This window comes from Nomascus leucogenys, chromosome 22a (genome assembly GCF_006542625.1).
Source record: "Nomascus leucogenys isolate Asia chromosome 22a, Asia_NLE_v1, whole genome shotgun sequence".
NCBI lineage: Eukaryota > Metazoa > Chordata > Mammalia > Primates > Hylobatidae > Nomascus > Nomascus leucogenys.
This window is the reverse complement of record NC_044402.1, coordinates 103,310,801-103,333,215: the sequence shown is the minus strand read 5'-3', so window position 1 is coordinate 103,333,215 and position 22,415 is coordinate 103,310,801. Positions and strand designations below refer to the sequence as shown.

Genomic DNA, 22,415 nt, shown 5'->3' with positions numbered 1-22,415 from the left:
CTTAAAACTTTTATGGTTTCACTTTTTTTTTTTTTTTTTTTTTTGAGACTGAATCTCACTTTGTTGCCCAGGCTGGAGTGCAGTAGCATGATCTCAGCTTACTCAACCTCCGCCTCCTGGGTTCAAGCGATTCTCCTGCCTCCGCCTCCCCAATAGCTGGGATTACAGGCATGTGCCACCACACCCAGCTAATTTTTGTGTTTTTAGTAGAGATGGGGTTTCACCATGTTGGCCAGGCTGGTCTCGAACTCCTAACCTCAAGTGATCCGCCTGCCTCAGCCTCCCAAAGTTCTGGGATTACAGGTGTGAGCCACTGCACCTGGCCTTCACTTTTTAAAAAAATGTCTACTTATGTCAGTTACTATTCTGGGGGCAGTGTTAAGTCCCTCATTGTGGTTATAAATTTGACAGTTTCTCCTTTTAGTTCTGTCAGGTTATTTTGTTTTTTCATGTATTTGGGAGCTTTGTTATTTAGTAACATCCACAGTTAAGATTGCTATGTCTTTATTTTTTATTTTTTATTTTTTGAGATAGTCTCGCCCTGTACCCAGGCTGGAGTGCAGTGGCACAGTCTTGGCTCACTGCAACCTCTGCTTCCCAGGTTCAAGCGGTTCTCCTGCCTCAGCCTCCCTAGTAGCTGGGACTACAGGTGCAAGCCACCACTCCTGGCTAATTTTTGTATTTTTATTATTTTATTTTATTTTGAAATGGAGTCTTGCCCTGTCCCCCAGGCTGGAGTGCAATGGCATAATCTCGGCTCACTACAACCTCCGCCTCCTGGGTTCTAGCAATTCTCCTGCCTCAGCCTCCCAAGTAGCTGGGATTACAGGCGCCCGCCACCACACCCAGCTAATTTTTGTATTTTTAGTAGAGATGGAGTTTCACCATGTTGGTCAGGCTGGTCTTGAACTCCTTACCTCAGGTGATCCACCTACCTTGGCCTCCCAAAGTGCTGGGATTACAGGCGTGAGCCACTGTGCCCGGCCTGCTGTGTCTTCTTGATAAACTGACCCTCTTCTTATTAAATGTCCATCTTATCCCTGGAAATACTATTTATCTTGAAACCTGTTTTTTCAGACATTAATATATACTTAATGTTTATTCTGTATATCTTTATGCTTTTCCTTTTAACTTCTCTGTGTATTTGTGTTTAAAGTATGTTTCTTTCTTTCTTTTTTTTTTTTGAGACACAGTCTTTCTCCCTTGCCCAGGCTAGAGTGCAATGGCATGATCTTGGCACACTTTTATCCCCGCGTCCTGGGTTCAAGCAATTCTCTTGCCTCAGCCTCCCAAGTAGCTGGAATTACAGGCATGAGTCACCACATTCGACTAATTTTTGTATTTTTAGGAGAGATGGGGTTTCACCATGTTGGCCAGGCTGGTCTCAAACTCTTGACCTCATGATCCACCTGCCTCGGCCTCCCAAAGTGCTGGGATTACAGGCGTGAGCCACTGCACCCAGCCTAAAGTATGTTTCTTTTAAATTACATGTATTTGGGTTGTACTTGTCTATCCTGTATTACAATCTCTGCGTTTTAATGGTGTTATATAGTCCATTTGTATTTAATGTCATTTTTAATGTGTTTGGATTAACCATATTGGTGTTCCTTTTCTGTTTTCCCATTTATTATTATTATTATTTCAGACAGAGTCGCACTCTGTTGCCCAGGCTGGAGTGCAGTGGCATGATCATGGTTTACTGTAACCTTGAACTCCTGGGCTCAAGCAATCTTCCCCTATCAGCCTCCTGAGTAGCTAGGAGTACAGGTGTATGCCACCACACATAGTAAATTAAAAAAAATTTTTTTTAGAGACAAGGTCTCACTACGATGCCCAGACTGGTCTTGACCTCAGGTGATCCTCTTGCCATGGTCTCCCAATGTACTGGGCATGAACCACTGCACCCAGACAAAAATGTTCTTAATGCATGTGAATTAAAGAAATTTAAGAAAATTCCCTTAATTTTACAGGGTCTTGGCTACTTCCTTTATGAAACTGGGATAATAAAAACTGCCATTTTTAGCTTTCTGGGGATATTATGAAGACCAAAGGAGATAAAATGTGTGAAAATGTTTAAAAAGTTTTCAGGGTTCTATAGGTATAATGATTATTACTTTAGTGAGCAGTAGTACTAAGATTATCAGGAACTTTAAAATATCTTAAACTCTAAGAAAAGTACCTTTTGCATAATTTTGAATCCTTTTTGAAAAATTATTAAGATCTAGTCCTTTCATAAGAATATTAGGTCAAGATGGTAACCTCTCTGTGGGTAACTTATCTGCTTAGTGTGGGATTTGTGGGACTGATTGAATGATGATAAGTAATTGCCATATTCTTTCTACTTTAGATAAACACAAGTTTGCATTTAATGTAATTGGATTTTGCTATGTCAGTGTCTTATTGATGTTATGATTACAGTGCCAATCATAGCACCCAGAACAAAGCTGGCATTAAATGTGCATATGAAACTGACTGTCATATTGGGACTATTTTCAAATTTCAGCTAATTTTTGTTCTGCATGAGTTATAGTATCTCTGTGTGTTTGTAAATTTCAACTATTCTAGTCCCGGACTAGATCAGTATCTCAGTAACCAAATCATGTTTGGCTAAACAATAATTAAGATCTGACCTGAAAAGATTTATATTTATAATCTGAATTCAATTATAATCTAATGTTAAGGCCGATACTTTATAAAATGTATTTAGGGCAGTTTGAGGGGCAGATCCTCAATTTGTCACTTGTTGGTTTGTCTTTCATATCAGTTACCCTTAATAATTGTAGTAGGCTTCATTTCATCTCTATCCATGAAAGGAGACAGACAAAAGAGCCTGTAATCTAATGTACTTATTGATTTGCCAGAGCCAAAAACCATTCCTGAATTAATGGGCGGTTGATGAAAGATTAGTCAGGCAGAGCCTTTAAAGTATGATGTATATGATATAGCCATCCACCACATAGCAACAGGGATATGTCCTGAGAAATGTGTCCTTAGGCAATTTTGTAATTGTATGAATGTCATAGAGTGTACTTATACAAACCTAGATGGTGGAGCTTGCTACACCCCTAGACCATCTGATACAGCCTGTTGCTCCTAGGCTACAAACCTGTATAGCATGTTCCTGTACTGAATACTGTAGGCAACTGTAACACAATGGTATTTATGTATCTAAACAAAGGAAAGGTTTGCTCAGTGGCAAACCATGGCTATGACATCACTAGGCAATAGGATTTTCTCTTATTATAATAGTATATTTCTCCATTATAATCTTTTTTTAAATAGGTTTCTTTTTTTAAATTTTGCTTTAATTTCTGGGATACATGTGCAGAACATACAGGTTTGTTACATAGGTACACATGTGCCATGGTGGTTTGCTACACCTATCAACCCGTCATCTAGGTTTTAAGCCCTGCATGCATTAGATGTTTGTCCTAATGCTCTCCCTCCCCTTTCCCCCAACCCCCGACAGGCCCCGGTGTGTGATGTTCCCCTCCCTGTGTCCATGTGTTGTCATTGTTCAACTCCCATTTATGAGTGAGAACATGCGGTGTTTGGTTTTCTGTTCCTGTGCTAATTTGCTGAGAATGATGGTTTCCAGCTTCATCCATGTCCCTGAAAAGGACATGAACTCACTCTTTTTTAATGGCTGCATAGTATTCCATGATGCATATGTGCCTCATTTTCTTTATCCTGTCTATCATTGATGGGCATTTGGGTTGGTTCTAAGTCTTTGTTATTGTAAATAGTGCTACAATAAACATATGTGTGCATGTGTCTTTATAGTAGAATGATTTATAATCCTTTGGGTATATATCCAGTAATGGGATTGTTGGGTTAAGTGGTATTTCTGGTTCTAGATCCTTGAGGAATTGCCACACTGTCTTCCACAATGGTCCAACTAATTTACACTCCCACTAACAGTGTAAAAGCATTCCTATTTCTCTACATCCTCTCCAGCATCTGTTGTTTCCTGACTTTTTAATGATCACCATTCTAACTGGTGTGAGATGGTATCTCATTGTGGTATTGATTTGCATTTCTCTAGTGACCAGTAATGATGAGCTTTTTTTCCGTATGTTTCTTGGCCACATAAATGTCTTTTGAGAAGTGTCTGTTCACATCCTTTGCCCACTTTTTGATGGGGTTGTTTTTTTCTTGTAAATTTAAGTTCCTTGTAGATTCTGGATATTAGACCTTTGTCAGAAGGATAGATTGCAAAAATGTTCCCCCATTCTGTAGGCTGCCTGTTCACTCTGATGATAGGATGATAGTTTCTTTTGCTGTGCAGAAGCTCTTTAGTTTAATTAGATCCCATTTGTCAATTTTGGCTTCTGTTGCGATTGCTTTTGGTGTTTTCATCATGAAGTCTTTGCTCAGTCCTATGTCCTGAATGGTATTGTCTAGGTTTTCTTCTAGGGTTTTTATGGTTTTAGGTCTTACATTTAAGTCTTTAATCCATCTTGAGTTAATTTTTGTATAAGGTGTGAGGAAGGGGTCCAGTTTCTGTTTTCTGCATATGGTTAGCCAGTTTTCCCTGCACCATTTATTAAATAGGGACTCCTTTCCCCATTGCTTGTTTTTGTCAGGTTTGTCAAAGATCAGATGGTTGTAGATGTGTGGTGTTATTTCTGAGGTCTCTGTTCTGTTCCATTGATCTATGTATCTTTTTTGGTACCATGCTGTTTTGGTTACTGTAGACTTGTAGTATAGTTCAAAGTCAGGTAGCATGATACCTCTAGCTTTGTTCTTTTTGCTTAGGATTGTCTTGGCTATATGGGCTCCATTTTTGTTCCATATGAAATTTGAAGTAGTTTTTTCTAATTCTTTGAAGAAAGTCAATGGTAGCTTGATGGGAATGGCATTGAATCTATAAATTACTTTGGGCAGTATAGCCATTTTCATGATACTGATTCTTCCTATCCATGAGCATGGAATGTCTTTCCATTTGTTTGTGTCCTCTCTTATTTCCTTGAGCAGTGGTTTGTAGTTCTCCTTGAAGAGGTCCTTCACATCCCTTGTAACTTGTATTCCTAGGTATTTTATTTTCTTTGTAGCACTTGTGAATGGGAGTTCACTCATGGTTTGGCTCTCTGCTTGTCTATTATTGGTATATAGGAATGCTTGTGATTTTTGCACATTAATTTTGTATGCTGAGACTTTGCTGAAGTTGCTTATCAGCTTAAGGAGTTTTGGGGCTGAGATGATGGGGTTTTCTAAATATACAATCATGTCATCTGTAAACAGAGATAAGTTGACTCCCTCTTTTCCTGTTTGAATACCCTTTATTTCTTTCTCTTGCTTGATTGCCCTGGCCAGAACTTCCAATACTATGTTGAATAAGAGTAATGAGAGTGGGCATCCTTATCTTGTGCTGGTTTTCAAAGGGAATGCTTCCAGATTTCGCCCATTTAGTATGATATTGGCTATGGGTTTGTTTTAAATAGCTTTTATTATTTTGAGATATGTTCCATCAATACCTAGTTTATTGAGAGTTTTTAGCATGAAGAAGTGTTGAATTTTATTGAAGGCTTTTTCTGCATCTATTGAGATAAATCATGTGGTTTTTGTCATTGGTTCTGTTTATATGATGGATTATGTTTATTGATTTGCGTATGGCGAACCAGCCTTTCATCCTAGGGATGAAGCAGACTTGATCATGGTGGATAAGCTTTTTGATGTGCTGCTGGATTCAGTTTGCCAATATTTTATTGAGGATTTTGGCATCAATGTTCATCAGGGATATTGGCCTGAAATTTTCTTCTTTTGTTGTGCCAGGTTTTGGTATCAGGATTATGCTGGCCCCATAAAATGAGTTAGGGAGGAGTCCCTCTTTTTCTTCCTTTTTTTTTCCTTGAGATGGAGTCTTGCTTTGTTGCCCAGGCTGGAGTACAGTGGTGCGATCTCAGCTCACTGCAACCTCTGCCTCCCGGATTCAACCAATTCTCTGCCTCAGCCTCCTGAGTAGCTGAGGTTCCAGTCACCTGCCACCACGCCCAGCTAATTTTTGTATTTTTAGTAGAGACGGGGTTTCACCATGTTGGCAAGGCTGGTCTTGAACTCCTGACCTTGTGATCCGCCCGCCTTGGCCTCCCAAAGTGCTGGGATTACAGGCGTGAGCCACCACGCCCAGCCGAGTCCCTCTTTTTCTATTGTTTGGAGTAGTTTCAGAAGGAATGGTACCAGCTCCTCCTTGTACCTCTAGTAGAATTAGGTTCTGAATCCGTCTGGTCCTGGGCTTTTTTTGGTTGATAGGCTATTAATTACTGCCTCAATTTCAGAACTTGTTATTGGAGGCCAGGCACAGTGGCTCACAGTTATTGGTCTATTCAGGGATTTGACTTCTTACTGGTTCAGTCTTGGGAGGGTGTATGTTTCCAGGAATTTATCCATTTCCTCTAGATTTTCTAGTTTATTTCCATAGAGGTGTTTACTATGTGGGAGTCTAAGTCTCTTTGTAGGTCTCTAAGAACTTGTTTTATGAATCTGGGTGCTCCTGTATTGGGTGCATATATATTTAGGATAGTTACCTAATGTAAAGGACGAGTTAATGGGTGCAGCACACCAACATGGCACATGTATACATATGTAACAAACCTGCACGTTGTGCACATGTACCCTAGAACTTAAAGTATAATAATAAAAAAAAAGAAAATTCTTTTCTTTAAGAATGTTGAATATTGGCCCCCACTCTCTTCTGGCTTGTAGGGGTTCTGTAGAGAGATCCGCTGTTAGTCTGATGGGCTTCCCTTTGTAGGTAACCTGACCTTTCTCTCTTGCTCCCTTTAACATTTTTTCCTTTGTTTCACCTTGGAGAATCTGACAATTATATGTCTTGGGGTGGCTCTTCTTAAGGAGTATCTTAAATGGTATTCTCTGTATTTCCTGAATTTGAATGTCAACCTGTCTTGCTAGGTTGGGGAAGTTCTCCTGGATAATATCCTGAAGTGTGTTTTCCAACTTGGTTCCATTCTCCCCGTCACTTTCAGGTACACCAGCCAATCATAGGTTTGGTCTTTTCACATAGTCCCATATTTCTTGAGGGCTTTGTTCATTCCTTTTCATTCTTTTTTCTCTAATTTTGTCTTCATGCCTTATTTCAGTAAGTTGATCTTCAATTTCTGATGTCCTTTCTTCCACTTGATTGATTCAGCTATTGATACTTGTGAATGCTTCACGAAGTTCTCTTGCTGTGTTTTTCCGCTCCATCAGGTCGTTTATGTTCTTCTCTAAACTGGTTATTCTAGTTAGCAGTTCCTGTAACCTTTTATCAAGGTTCTTAGCTTCCTTGCATTGGGTTAGAACATGCTCCTTTAGCTTAGAGCAGTTTGTTACTATCCACCTTCTGAAGCCTACTTCTGTCAATTCGTCAAACTCATTCTCCATCCAGTTTTGTGCCCTTGCTGGAGAGGAGTTGTCATCATTTGGAGGAGAAGAGGCATTCTGTTTTTTGGAATTTTCAGCATTTTTGTGCTGTTTTTTCCTCATCTTGGTGGATTTATCTACCTTTGATCTTTGAGGCTGATGACCTTTGGATGGGGTTTTTGTGTGGGGGTCCTTTTTGTTGATGTTGATGTTACTGCTTTCTGATTGTTAGGTTTTCTTCTAACAGGCCCCTCTTCTTCTAACAGGCCCCTCTTCTGCAGGTCTGCTACAGTTTGCTGGAGGTCTACTCTATACACTGTTTGCCTGGGTATCACCAGCAGAGGCTGCAGAACAGCAAATATTGCTGCCTGTTCCTTCCTCTGAAAGCTTTGTCCCAGAGGGGCACCAGCCTGATGCCAGCTGGAGCTCTCTTGTATGAGGTGTCTGTTGACCCCTGCCAGGAGATGTCTTCCAGTCAGGAGGCATGGGGGTCTGGGACCCACTTGAGGAGGCTGTCTGTCCCCTAGCAGAGCTCAATTGCTGTGCTGGGAGAATCCTCCTTGTCAGGATCAGATGCTCTCTTCAGAGCCGGCAGGCAGGAACATTTTAAGTCCACTGAAGCTGTGCCCACAGCTGCCCCTTCCCCCAGGTGCTCTGTCCCAGGGAGATAGGAGTTTTATCTAAAAGCCCCTGACTGGGGCTGCTGCCTTTCTTTCAGAGATGCCCTGCCCAGTGAGGAGGAGTCTAGAGAGGCAGTCTGGCCATAGCCACTTTGCTGCACTGTGGTGAGTTCTGCCCAGTCTAAACTGCCTGGCCTCTTTAGCACTGTCAGGGAAAAACCGCCTACTCAAGCCTCAGTAATGGCAGATGCCCCTGCCCCCACCAAGCTTGACTGTCCCAGATCAACTTCAGACTGCTGTGCTGGCAGTGAGAATTTCAAGCCAGTGGTTCTTAGCTCGCTGGGCTCCGTGGGAGTGGGACCCACTGAGTGAGACCACTTGGCTCCCTGGCCTCAGCCCCCTTTCCAGGGGAGTGAATGGTTTTGTCTCACTGGGGTTCCAGGCGCCACTGGGATACAAAACAAAAACAAAAAACTCCTGCAGCTAGCTCGGTGTCTGCCCAAACAGCCACCCAGTTTTGTGCTTGATACCCAGGGCCCTGGTGGTATAGGCACACGTGGGATTCTTCTGGTCTGCGGATTGCAAAAACTGTGGGAAAAGCATAGTATCTGGGCCAGACAGCCCAGTCCCTCGTGGCTTCCCTTGGCTGGGGGAGGTAGGGCTCCAGCTCCTTGCGCTTCCTGGATGAGGCAACACCCCACCCTGCTTCTGCTTGCCCTCCATGGGCTGTACCCACTGCCTAACCAGTCCCAGTGAGATGAACTGGGTACCTCAGTTGGAAATGCAGAAATCACCCGCCTTCTGTGTTTGTCTCGCTGGGAGCTACAGACCGGAGCTGTTCCTATTCGGCCATTTTACCAGATCTCTGCTCCATTATAATTTTATGGGACCACTGTTGTATATATGGTCCATCACTGGCCAAAATGTCATTATGTGATGCATGACTATATATATCTGTACACACACAAAATATATATGTATGTATACAAAGACTAGACATTGTCTTATTACAATAATACAACTTAAAGAGATTTATGACTTTTCAGAATATATTTTAGAACCATAGCTGAGATCAGGGGTCTGCAGACTTTTTCTGTAAATGGCCAAATAGTAAATAATTTTTGCTTTGTGGGCTGTGCAATTTGCTGGATGTACCTAACTGCCTTTGTAGCAAGAAAGCAGCTAAAGACTAATTTGCCAGCAGGCCATAGTTTGCCAATCAGTGCAGATCTCTGAATTGAGTTGGGACATGTTCTTGGTTAGGGAGATCATTTGCCCACAGATGACTTTCTTCTGAAATGAGTTAGATCACTTTAGTAAATTTGTTTCGGTTCCTTTTATTAGATTGAGTCCCATGCAATTGCTGTTTTTGTAGGTAAAAAATGGCCTAATGTTGGCAATTTCACATGGTCAACCAAAAATTTAAAAATATGCTGTTGGGCTGGGCGCAGTGGCTCACGCCTGTAATCCTAGCACTTTGGGAGACCGAGGCAGGTGGATCACCTGAGGTCAGGAGTTCGAGACCAGCCTGCCCAAAATGACGAAACCCCATCTCTGTTAAAAATACAAAAATTAGCTGGGCATGGTGGCTAATCTCACCACCTCCTCCCTTCTCCCCACTCCAGTAGTCCCCAGTGTCTACTATTCCCATCTTTATGTCCGTGTGTACTTAATGTTTACCTCCCACTTAAAAATGAAAACGTGGCATTTGATTTTCTGTTCCTGCATTAATTTGCTTAGGAAAATGGCCTCCAGCTGCATCCATATTGCTGCAAAGGACATGATTTTGTTCTTTTTTATGGCTGCATAGTATTCCATGGTGTATATGTATCACATTTTCTTTATCCAGCCCACTGTTGATATGCATCTAGGTTGATTCCATGTTTTTGCTATTGAGACTAATGCTGCAGTGAACATACAAGTGCCTGTGTCTTTTTGTTTACCACCCTTTCTATTTTATTGAAGGTCTCATTTGTTCTCACTGCTTAACTATTTATATATGTATGTAGATAATTGCCATATAATATTTCATTCTAAGCTCTGATAAAAAGTAAAATGAAAAAAATATAACATGAATTCTTAAGTGCCAGCAATTTCTATTTCAAGCACTTTATGTATATTTCTCATTTAATTCTTATAACAATCCATTTACTTCATTATTCATATTTTACTGATGAGGAAACTAAAAGAGAGATTAATGTAACTTGCACGAGGTCCCACAGCTAATAAAAAAAAGTTCTTAGGTTCAAACCTAGACAGTCTGACTAGAGACCCAAGCTTGAAACAATTTTTTATTACTACAGTTTTAATTACCTGTTGGAAATTTTGGAAAACTCTGATGTTCTTGATCATTTCAGATTCAAGATGTCACAGATGAAATGTCTAACCTTCCCACTTAGAGAACTGCTTCTTCTAATTGCCCTTATTTTTCTGGGGCAAAGCTGCTTAATCATTATTTACCAAGTTCTGTAGATATCTGCCTTCATAGCCATTCTTACACTAATGCCCTTGGTCCAGGCTTTTATTAGATTATGTCTGGAATATGGAGAGATTGTTCTGAACTCTCTGTGTTTAGTCTCTCTGCTAAACAGATCTCTACAATCTGTACCATCAATCTGCCTTTCTCTTCTTCAGCATGTATTTGGAATAATATTTCTTTGCCTCCTGCTGTTAAAATCTGTTTTTCTTCAACATACAGTTCAAAGGAAATTTCACTCATGGTACCCAGCACACCAAAGTTTCAGTCCTATTTCTGTTATTAATTAGGTGTTCGATTGTTAGCAGGAGAGGGGGAGACCAGCTCCCTTACACATAAAGTTCATGTGATTTAATATATAGTCTTGTAATAACTATTTTAACTTCTCAGATATTTTTATATGCACTTACTGATTATTAGTCACATTTCAGGTAAGATTGCTACATAAAACTATAAGCATTTAATATATATTTAACAATGAATGAATGAATGACTCACTTTTGGATAAGGGTTTGCAAGTGTTGGATAGTGTGGTATTTTCATCAACATTTGCTGGTTCCTAACTTCCACAGCTCTCATTACAGTCTTGTTACAGTGTTGGGTGTGTTAGGCTTCAGGGACAGGCCTCTGACCTTCTTCTGTCCTCCTTTGATCTGCCTTGAGACTCTGAGTGTTTCCCTGAGTTCTGTGAGCCACTCTGGGAAATTAATCGAGCCCAAAAAGGAGTCTTGGGAACCCCCACTTGAAGCTGGTGGGTCAGAAGTTCTGGAGACCCTGACTTGCAACCAGTCTCTGGTCTAGTGGGGGTGAGGGCATAGTCTTAGGATCTCTACAAAAAAAAGAAAAAAAAAATTAGCCGAGTGTGATGGCATGCACTTGTGGACCACTTGAGCTTGGGAGGTCGGAGCATAATGGCGCTGCTGCACTCCAGCCTGGGCAACAGAGCAAGACCTTGTCTAAAAAAAAAAAAAAGAAAGAAAGAAAGAAAGAAAGAAAGAAAAACCAAAAAGGGTAAAAGTATAACTGGTCTTCATAAGAAAACGTTTTTACAATAATAATAGTTATTCAAATAATAGTTATACATGTTAATTGTAGCAAATTTGCTGCAGAAAACTGTCAGAAACTACAGTAAACTGTCATCCATGATCCCACTGCAGAGAAAACCATTGCTGACATTTTTGAGCATTTCCTACCAGTTCCCCCCTTCCAAAGTTGAATTATTTATAAACTGTCATTCTGAGGAATGTTGATTGTGTTTGTAAGAAAACTCATGGCTTAGGAGCCAGAGTAAGCAGGACTACTATGTTAAACAGCAGGTTTGACTAATATATTTTCTTAATTGCATCAAACACTAGTGTTAATAATATTAAGTCAAAAGTCTTCACAGATTATTTTTCTCAAGAGGATTTCAGTGCTTCAGTGTGCACATTAACATCAGTTCCACTTTATTTTCAGTGATGTCATAGTAATGAGACGTTATAAGTGAATACAAATCTATCTCTAAAGAGGTTATTGATTTGTTTTATTTTACTTAAGATTTGAATTGAAAATCCAGGAGACAGCTAAAAATTTAAATATTGTGTAGTGTAAAAAGGAATAAAGTATTCCTTTTTTTTTTTTTTTAAGACAGAGTCTTGCTCTGTCGCCCAGGCTGGAGTGCAATGGTGCGATCTCGGCTTACTTCAACCTCTGCCTCCCGGGTTCAAGTGATTCTTCTGCCTCAGCCTCCCGTATTATTACAGGCGCCTGTAATAATAGCTGGTATTACAGGCGCCTGCCACCATGCCCAGCTTATTTGTATATTTTTAGTAGAAACAGGGTTTCACTATGTTTGCCAGGCTGGTCTTGAACTCCTGACCTCAAGTAATTTACCCGCCTTGGCCTCCCAAAGTGCTGGGATTACAGGTATGAGCCACCATGCCGGGCCCCAAGTATCTTTTATGAAGAAATTACTTGAGCCTATGCTTTTGCTAAATAAGAGTGAAAACTGATAGAGGCTGTAGTAGAATAATGGCCTTCCAAAGATGTCCATGTCCTAATTCCTGAAACCTATGAATATGTTACTTTCTGTTGCAAGAGACTGTGTTCAAAGAGACTTTGAAGATGTAACTAAGAATATTGAGATGGGGATATTATCCTGGATTATTTAGGTGTGTCCAGTATAATCACATAGGTCTTCTTAAGGGGAAGACAGAAAGATCAGAAGAAGATAAGACAATGTGATGACGCATAGAATTAGAGAAAGATTAGAAGATGCTATGCTGCTGGCCTTAAAGATGGAGGAAGGGGGACCACATGCCAGGAAATTTAAGTGGCTTCTAAAAGCTAGAAAAGACAATGAAATGGATTCTCCTTTGTAGCCTCCAGAAGAAATGCAGCCCTCTGACAACTTTATTTTAGGACTCTGATCTCCAGAATGGGAAGACAGTAAATTAATTTTGTTGTAAGTTACTAAGTTTGTGATCATTTTTTATAACAGCAATAGGAAATACAGAGGGAATATATCTTTCTCATTCTTGATGTTTCCTACTATGTTAAAGGAGCTCAATTAGTTTAACTCCTAGTCTTTTTCTACCCTCTCATTTCTTCCTAGAGGAGGAATGGCTTGTCTGGTAAATTTGGGAAGCAAAAATTGGGCAAGTTTATCTCAATTCCTTCTTTCTTCTCTCATACAGGGAAGCCTCTGGTGATTCAGTTACCTCTGACTGGCTTGTTGAATTTAATTTTAGTGCTCGGTTATGAGGATTATTTGGCTCTCACAGTAAGCTGTATCCAGAAACTTGACCATTGTCAGTAGCAAAAATTATATGTTGGCTTCCAGCTGCTACTTGTTATTTGTTTATTTTTTATTTTTTTAATTTTAATTTTCTTTTTTTATATATTTTTTGAGATGGGGTCTCACTTTGTCCCTCAGGCTGTAGTGCAGTGGCACATTCATAGCTCACTGCAGCCTCAAACTCTTGGGCTCAAGTGTCCCAGGTAGCTGGGACTATAGGCATATGCCACAATGTATGGCTAATTTTTTTATTTTTGGTAGAGATGGGGTCTCACTTTGTTGCTGAGGCTGGTACACCAATCCTTTGACACAGCAAATCCAATTCTAGATTTTTATCAAAGAGAAATGGAAACATTTGTCTGCAAAAATACTTGTATAGGTATGTTCATAACAGCCTTATTTACAATAGTCCCAAACTGGAAACGCTGGTACATTGATACAATGGAATTCTATTCAACAATCAAAAAAAAATAAACTGGGAAAAGCTAAGGAAAAAAACCACATTCATTGCTTCTGATAGGGATTGGCAAGAAAGTGATACAAGGAAACTTTCTGGATAGTTGGAAATGTTCTATATAAGATATCCATTTGTCAAAAGTATACAGGTAAAGAGTTTGCACCCTGGGCCCTAGAGCCAAGCTCTTGCTGTGTGTGGCTGAACGCTGGGTACCGGCTCTGCTGCTACAGACATCTTGGCTTTACTCCAATCCTAGAGCTACTCTAATGCTGCACTCACTAGTGCTCTTATTCTCAGTTCTCTTAGCTGTTTAACAAGCATCTGCATCTCGCATTCTGTCACGCAGCAGCAAGGATCCCTGCATCCCAGACACCAATGCCATTACTACCTGGGAACTCAGAACTGCCGTACCTCCACACATTTGTGCATCAGGCCTGAGTTCTGTGATTATTCCATGGGTGCCACTCATCAGGCACCAGTGTCAAGACGGATCCCTTCAGCCATAGCTTCTCCGGTGGGAAAAAAAATAGATTGGGGCGATCTTAGCAGTCATTGCCACCAAAGACCCCAACAACTCTTGCTGCCACTGCAGAAACTCACAACATTGGCTGCTATGGATCCCTGTGATTTTTATCCATACCAATCTCAGCAGACAGAGCTGCACAGAGACCACACAGCTGGCACCCTGACTAGTGCCAGAACCACTGCACCCCACCCCATGGAGGAAAGTCAGTCCACAATGAAACTAGCCCATAAAGTCTACAAAAGGTAACTGTTCCACTAAGAGCACAGACATTAATGTAAGGCAACAAGAAAAATGGGAGACATCATACCACCTAAAAAACATAACCTCCCAGTAGCTGACCCCAAAGAAATGGACATATATAAACTACCTCTCAAAGAATACAAAATAATTGCTTTAAGTTTAGTGAATTTAAAAAAAATACAGAGAAACATTTCACTGAAATCAGCAAAACAATAGTTAACCAAAATAAGAAATGTAACAGATTAAAATTATTTTTTTAAAAAAATCAAATTCTGGAGCTGAAAAATACAATTAATGAACTAAAAAATGCAGTAGAGAGCATTAACAGCAGACTTGATGAAGCAGAAGAATTAATACGTGAACTCAAAGACAGATTATTTCAAAACACAGTCAGAGAAGAAAAAATGAAGCTTAGAATATTTAAAGCTTATAAGATTTTCTTAAAAGAGCAAATATCCTAGTTATAGGAGTTTAAGCAGGAGAAGAGAAGGACAAAGGGCCAGAAAGTTTACTTAAATAAATAATAGCAGAAAAATTTCCAAATCTGAGGAAAGGTATAAATATCCAGGTATGAGAAGGTCAAAGGTCTCCAATCAGATTCAACCTGAACAAGATTACACTAAGATATATTATAATCAAACTGTCAAAAATCAAAGATGAAGAGAACATCCTGAAAGTAGCAAGAGAAAAGTAAATCACATACAAAGGAATTCCAGTAAGGCTAGAAGTGGATTCTCAGGAGAAACCTACAGGCTGGTAGAGAGTGGGATGATAAATTCAATGTGCTGAAGGAAAAAAGAAAACTGTCAACCAACAATACTTGACAAAGTTGACCTCCAGCAATGATGGAGATAAAAGCATTCTCAAACAAAAACTGAGGTAGTTCATCACCACCAGATGTGTCTTACAAGAAATGATAAAGGGAGTTCTTCAAGCTGAGAGGAAAGGATGCTAATGAGTAACACAAAAACATCTAAAAGTATAAAACTCATTGGTACAATTACACAAATTTAGAATAATAGTATAATGGTGGGTCTTTAATATGAATGTTAAAAAACAAAACTATTAAAAATAATGGCTACAATAGGCCTGGTGCGGTGGCCCATGCCTGTAATCCCAGCACTTTGGGAGGCTGAGGAAGGCAGATCACCTGAGGTCAGGAGTTTGAGACCAGTCTGGCCAACATGGTGAAACCTTATCTTCACTAAAAAAAATACCAAAAATTAGCTGGGCCTGGTGGCAGGTGCCTGTAATCCCAGCTACTCGGGAGACTAAGGCAGGAGAATCACTTGAACCTGGGAGGTGAAGGAGCCAAGATCATGCCACTGCACTCCAGTCTGGGCAACAAGAACAAAACTCTATCTTAAAAAAAAAAAAAAAAAAAAGACCAGCAGCTTCCCTGCTCCTTCTGGGATCTCCATCTGGTTGAGCCCACCTGCTTCCACTCCTGCATTGACCATGTCCATCATGGTGACCCAGAAGTCCTACAAAGTGTCCACCAGAGGTGGCCCTCTGGCCCCCAGGCCTTCAACAACTGCTTCTATGTGCGTGGGCCCGGTGCCCGCATCAGCTCCTTGAGCTTCTCCCAAGTGGGCAGCAGCAGCTTTTGGGGTGTCCTGGGCAGAAGTTATGGTGGGGTCAGCGGCATGGGAAGCATCACTGCCATCACAGTCAACCAGAGCCTGCTGAGCCCCCTTAACCTGGAGGTGGAACCCAACATCCAGGCCTTGTGCACCCAGGAGAAGGACCCTCAACAACGAATTTGCCTCCTTCATAGACAAGGTACAATTCCTGGAGCAACAGAACAAGATGCTGGAGATCAAGTGGAGCAGCAGCAGAAGACGGCTCAGAGCAACATGGACAACATGTTCGAGAGCTACATCAACAACCTTAAGCAGCAGCTGGGCTTGGAGAGGCTGAAGCTTGAGGCAGAGCTTGGCAACATGCCGGGGCTGGTGGAGGACTTCAAGAACAAATACGAGGATGAGATCAACAAGCATACAGAGATGGAGAATGAATTTGTCCTCATCAGGATGTATGTGGATGAAGCTTATATGAACAAGATAGAGCCAGAGTCTTGCCTGGAAGGGCTGACTGAAGAGATCAACCACCTCAGGCAGCTGTATGAAGAAGAGATCCAGAAGCTGCAGTCCCAGATCTTGGACACATCTGTGGTGCTGTCCATGAACAACAGCCACTCCCTGGACATGGACAGCATCATCGCTGAGGTCAAGGCGCAGTACGAGGAGATGGCCAACCACAGCCAGGCTGAGGCTAAGAGCATGTACCAGATCAAGTATGAGGAACTGCAGACGCTGGCTGGGAAGCACGGGGATGACCTGCGGCATGCAAAGACTGAGATCTGAGATGAACCAGAACGTCAGCCAGCTCCAGGCTGAGATTGAGGGCCTGAAAGGCCAGAGGGTTTCCCTGGAGGCTGCCATTGCAGATGCCGAGCAGCGTGGGGAGTTGGCTGTTAAGGATGCCAGTGCCAAGCTCTCCAAGCTAGAGGCTGCCCTGCAGCGGGCCAAGCAGGACATGGCGTAGCAGCTGCATGATTACCAGGAACTGATGAACATCAGGCTGGCCCTGGACATCAAGATCACCATCTACAGGAAGCTGCTGGAGGGCGAGGAGAGCCGGTTGGAGTCTGGGATGCACAACATGAATATCCATACGAAGACCACCAGTGGCTATGCAGGTGGTCTGAGCTCGGCCTATGAGGGTCTCATAAGCCCCAGCCTCAGCTGTGGCCTCAGCTCCAGCTTTGGCTCTGGCGTGGGCTCCATCTCCTTCAGCCACACCAGCTTCACCAGGGCCATAGTTGTGAAGAAGATTGAGATCCACGATGGGAAGCTGGTGTCCGAGTCCTCTGACGTCCTGCCTAAGTGAACAGCTGCAGCAGCCCCTCCCAGTGTGCCCCTCCTGCAGCTGCCCCAGAGCTTGGGAGGGAGGCCGCTGTGCAGGGGAGCACAGGGAACAGAAGACCCACCTGAGGCTCAGCCCTAGCCCTCAACCCACCCGTTGGGGAGTTTACTGCCTGGGGATCCCCCTTGCCCACTTCTCCAGCTACAAAACAATTCAATTGCTTTTTTTTTGGTCCAAAATAAAACCTCAGCTAGCTCTCCAAAAAAAAAAATTTAAAAAATTTAAAAACAATAATAATAATGGCTACAATAATTTATTAAGGGATATACAATATAAAAAGATGTACATTGTGACATCAAAACCATAAAATGTCAGGCAGGGTAAAGTGCATGCAATCAAAGTTAAGTTGTAATCAGCTTAACATAGCCTGTTATAACTATAATCTGTTTTGTGTAAGCCTCATGGTAAACACAAAGCAAAAACCTATAGTGGATAAACGAAAGATACAAAGTAAGGAATTAAAGTATACCACTAGAGAAAAATCGTCTAATCACAAAGGAAGAAGGCATGAAAGGAAAAAAGAACAAACTGTAAAACAACCAGAAAACAATGAACAAAATGGTAGTACTAAGTGATTACCTATCAATAATTACCTTGAATGTAAATAGATTAAATTCTTCAACCAAAAGATAGACTGGCTGAATAGGTTAAACACACACACACACACACACACACACACACACACACACACACACACAAAGACTTAACTGTATGCTGCCTGGAAGAGACTCACTTCACCTATTTTTATTTATTTTTTTTTTTTTTGAGACGGAGTCTCGCTCTGTTGCCCAGGCTGGAGTGCAGTGGTGCACTCTTGGCTCACTGCAAGCTCTGCCTCCCAGGTTCATGCCATTCTCCTGCCCCAGCCTCCCAAGTAGCTGGGACTACAGGCACCCACCACCATGCCCAGCTAATTTTTACATTTTTAGTAGAGACGGGGTTTCACCTTGTTAGCCAGGATGGTCTCGATCTCCTGACCTTGTGATCCACCTGCCTCAGTCTCCCAAAGTGCTGGGATTACAGGCGTGAGCCACCGTGCCCAGCCAAGACTCACTTCACCTTTAAGGACACATTTAGGTTAACTGAAAGGATGGAAAAAGATACTCCATTCAAATGGAACCAAAAGAGAGTGGGGTTAGATATAATCATATGAGGTGCAGTACACCGATACGGTTTGGATATTTTGTCCCCTCCCAGTCTGATGCTGAAATATGACTTCCATTGTTGGAGGTGGGCCTGGTGAGAGGTGTTTGGATCTTGGAGGCAGAGCCCTCATGGATGGCTTGGTACTGTCCCCATGGTGATAAGTGAGTCCTCACGGGATTTGGTTGTTTAAGGGAGTATTGTGCCTCCCCCTTCTTCTCTTACTCCTTTTCTCACCATGTGATGCACTGGATCCCAATCCCCTTCCACTATAAGGAAAAGCTCCCTGAGGCCTCATCAGAAGCAGATGCTATAGCACCATAATTCCTGTACGGTTGGCAGAACCATGAGCCAATTAAACCTCTTTTATTTATAAATTACCCAGCTTCAGGCATTTCTTTATAGTAACACAAAAATTGACACACACTTTGTCAAAAAACTATAAAATGAGACAATTATTATATAATGAAAAGGGATCAATTCATCAAGAAGATATAATAATTGCAAATATGTGTGCATGCAACATCAGAGTTCCTAAATATATAAAGCAAATATTAATAGATCTGAAGAGATAGATAGCAATGCAATAATAGGAGACTTTAATACCCCACTATCAACAATGGACAGATACCCAGACAGAAATTCAGTAAGGAAACACTGGAATTCAACTACATTTTAGACCAAATGGACATAACATATATATGCAGAACATTCCATCCAATATTAACAGAATACAAATTCTTCTCAAGAACACATGGAACATTCTCCAGAGTAGATCATATCTTAGGCCACAATATAAGTCTTAAAAATTTATTAATTGAAATTAGGTAGCTTTTTCAACTGCAGTGGTATGAAACTCGAAATAATAAGAACATTTCACAAATATGTGGAAATTAAACATCATGATCCTAAACAACAAATGGGTCAAAAAAAATTTAAAGGGAAATTTAAAAAATCTTAAAACTGCCAGGAATAGCGGCTACACCTGTAATCCCAGCAGTTTGGGAGGCTGAGGTGGGTGGGTCACCTGAGGTCAGGAGATCGAGACCAGCCTGGCTAACATGGTGAAACCCTGTCTTACTAAAAATACAAAAAATTAGCCAGGAGTGGTGGTGGGCACCTATAATCCCAGCTACTCGGGAGGCTGAGACAGGAGAATCTCTTGAACCTGAGAGGCAGAGGTTGCAGTGAGCCCAGATCACACCATTGCACTCCAGCCTGAGCAACAAGAGTGAAACTCCATCTCAAGACAAATAAATAAAATTAAAATCTTGAAACAAAAATGGAAATACAATATCCCAAAACTTAAGAGATGTTGCAAAAGAAGTTCAAAGAGAGAAGTTTATAGCAATGAATGCCTGTATCAAAAAAGAAGAAAAGCCCTAAATAAACAACCTAATGTTATCCCTTGAGGAACTAGAAAAAGAAGAACAAACTAAGCCCAAAGTTAGGAGAAAGAAGAAAATCATAAATATCAGAGCAGAAATAAATAGAGACTAGAAAAACAGTAGAAAAGATTAAAAGAAGAGCTGGTTTTGAAAAGAGAAAAGGCCGGGCGTGGTGGCTCACGCTTGTAATCCCAGCACTTTGGGAGGCCGAGGCGGGCGGATCACCAGGTCAGGAGATTGAGACCACGGTGAAACCCTGTTTCTTTTTTTTTTTTTTTTTTTTATACTTTAGGTTTTAGGGTACATGTGCACAATGTGCAGGTTTGTTACATATGTATCCATGTGCAATGTTGATTTCCTGCACCCATTAACTCGTCATTTAGCATTAGGTGTATCTCCTAATGCTGTCCCTCCCCCCTCCCCCCACCCCACAACAGTCCCCGGAATGTGATGTTCCCCTTCCTGTGTCCATGAGTTCTCATTGTTCAATTCCCACCTATGAGTGAGAACATGCGGTGTTTGGTTTTTTGTCCTTGCGATAGTTTACTGAGAATGATGTTTTCCAGTTTCATCCATGTCCCTACAAAGGACACGAACTCATCATTTTTTATGGCTGCATAGTATTCCATGGTGTATATGTGCCACATTTTCTTAATCCAGTCTATCGTTGTTGGACATTTGGGTTGGTTCCAAGTCTTTGCTATTGTGAATAGTGCCGCAATAAACATACGTGTGCATGTGTCTTTATAGCAGCATGATTTATAGTCCTTTGGGTATATACCCAGTAATGGGATGGCTGGGTCAAATGGTATTTCTAGTTCTAGATCCCTGAGGAATCGCCACACTGACTTCCACAATGGTTGAACTAGTTTACAGTCCCACCAACAGTGTAAAAGTGTTCCTATTTCTCCACATCCTCTCCAGCACCTGTTGTTTCCTGCTTTTTTAATGATGGCCATTCTAACTGGTGTGAGATGGTATCTCATTGTGGTTTTGATTTGCATTTCTCTGATGGCCAGTGATGATGAGCATTTCTTCATGTGTTTTTTGGCTGCATAAATGTCTTCTCGCATATCTACAACTATCTGATCTTTGGCAAACCTGACAAAAACAAGAAATGGGGAAAGGATTCCCTATTTAATAAATGGTGCTGGGAAAACTGGCTAGCCATATGTAGAAAACTGAAACTGGATCCCTTCCTTACACCTTATACAAAAATTAATTCAAGATGGATTAAAGACTTAAATGTTAGACCTAAAACCATTAAAATCCTACAAGAAAACCTAGGCAATACCATTCAGGACATAGGCGTGGGCAAGGACTTCATGTCTAAAACACCAAAAGCAATGGCAACAAAAGCCAAAATTGACAAATGGGATCTAATTAAACTAAAGAGCTTCTGCACAGCAAAAGAAACTACCATCAGAGTGAACAGGCAACCTACAGAATGGGAGAAAATTTTTGCAACCTACTCATCTGACAAAGGGCTAATATCCAGAATCTACAAGGAACTCAAACAAATTTACAAGAAAAAAACAACCCCATCAAAAAGTGGGCAAAGGACATGAACAGACACTTCTCAAAAATGAAACCCTGTTTCTACTAAAAATACAAAAAATTAGCCAGGTGTGGTGGCAGGCGCCTGTAGTCCCAGCTACTTGGAGAGGGTGAGGCAAGAGAATGGCGTGAACCCGGGAGGCGGAGCTTGCAGTGAGCCGAGATCGCGCCACTGCACTCCAGCCTGGGGGACAGAGACTCTGTCTCAAAAAAAAAAAAAAAAGGAAACAAAATTGATAAACCTTTAGTTAGATTAATAAAAAAGAGAAAACGCTTAAAATCAGAAGTGAAAGAGGGAGAGTACAGCTGATACCACAGAAATACAAAGGATCATAGACTACTATAAAAAATGATACACTAGGCCGGGTGCAGTGGCTCATGCCTATAATCCCAGCACTTTGGGAGGCCGAGGTGGGCAGATCACTTCAGGTCAGGAGTTTTAAGACCAGCCTGGCCAACATGGTGAAATCCCATCTCTAACAAAAATACAAAAATTACCTGGGCTTGGTGGCACACACCTATAATCCCAGCAACTTGGGAGGCTGAGGCAGGAGAATTGCTTGAACCCGGGAGGTGGAGATTGCAGTGAGCCAGCCTGGGCGTCCAAATGAGACTCCATCTCAAAAAAAAAAAAAAAAAAAAAATATATATATATATATATATATATGTGTGTGTGTGTGTGTATATATATATGTGTGTGTATATATATATGTGTATATATATGTGTATATATATGTGTATATATGTGTATATATATATGTGTGTGTATATATATATATATATATATATATATATATATATATACACACTAACAAATTGTATAACCTAAAAGAAATGGGTAAATTCCTAGATACATACCAACTTATAAAGACTAAATCATGAAGAAATTGATAATTTGAAAAGACCAATAATGAGTAAGGAGATTGAATCAGTAATAATAAG

At 41.1% G+C, this 22,415-nt stretch overlaps 1 protein-coding gene and 1 pseudogene across 3 annotated transcripts in view; both read left to right on the top strand.

Annotated features, from left to right (window-relative positions):
- ICA1L (islet cell autoantigen 1 like) overlaps window positions 1-22,415 on the top strand; it is a 90,501-nt gene that overhangs the window by 9,756 nt on the left and 58,330 nt on the right. The gene's annotated exons all lie outside the window — the stretch shown is intronic.
- Window positions 15,810-17,577, top strand: LOC100600858 (annotated as a pseudogene).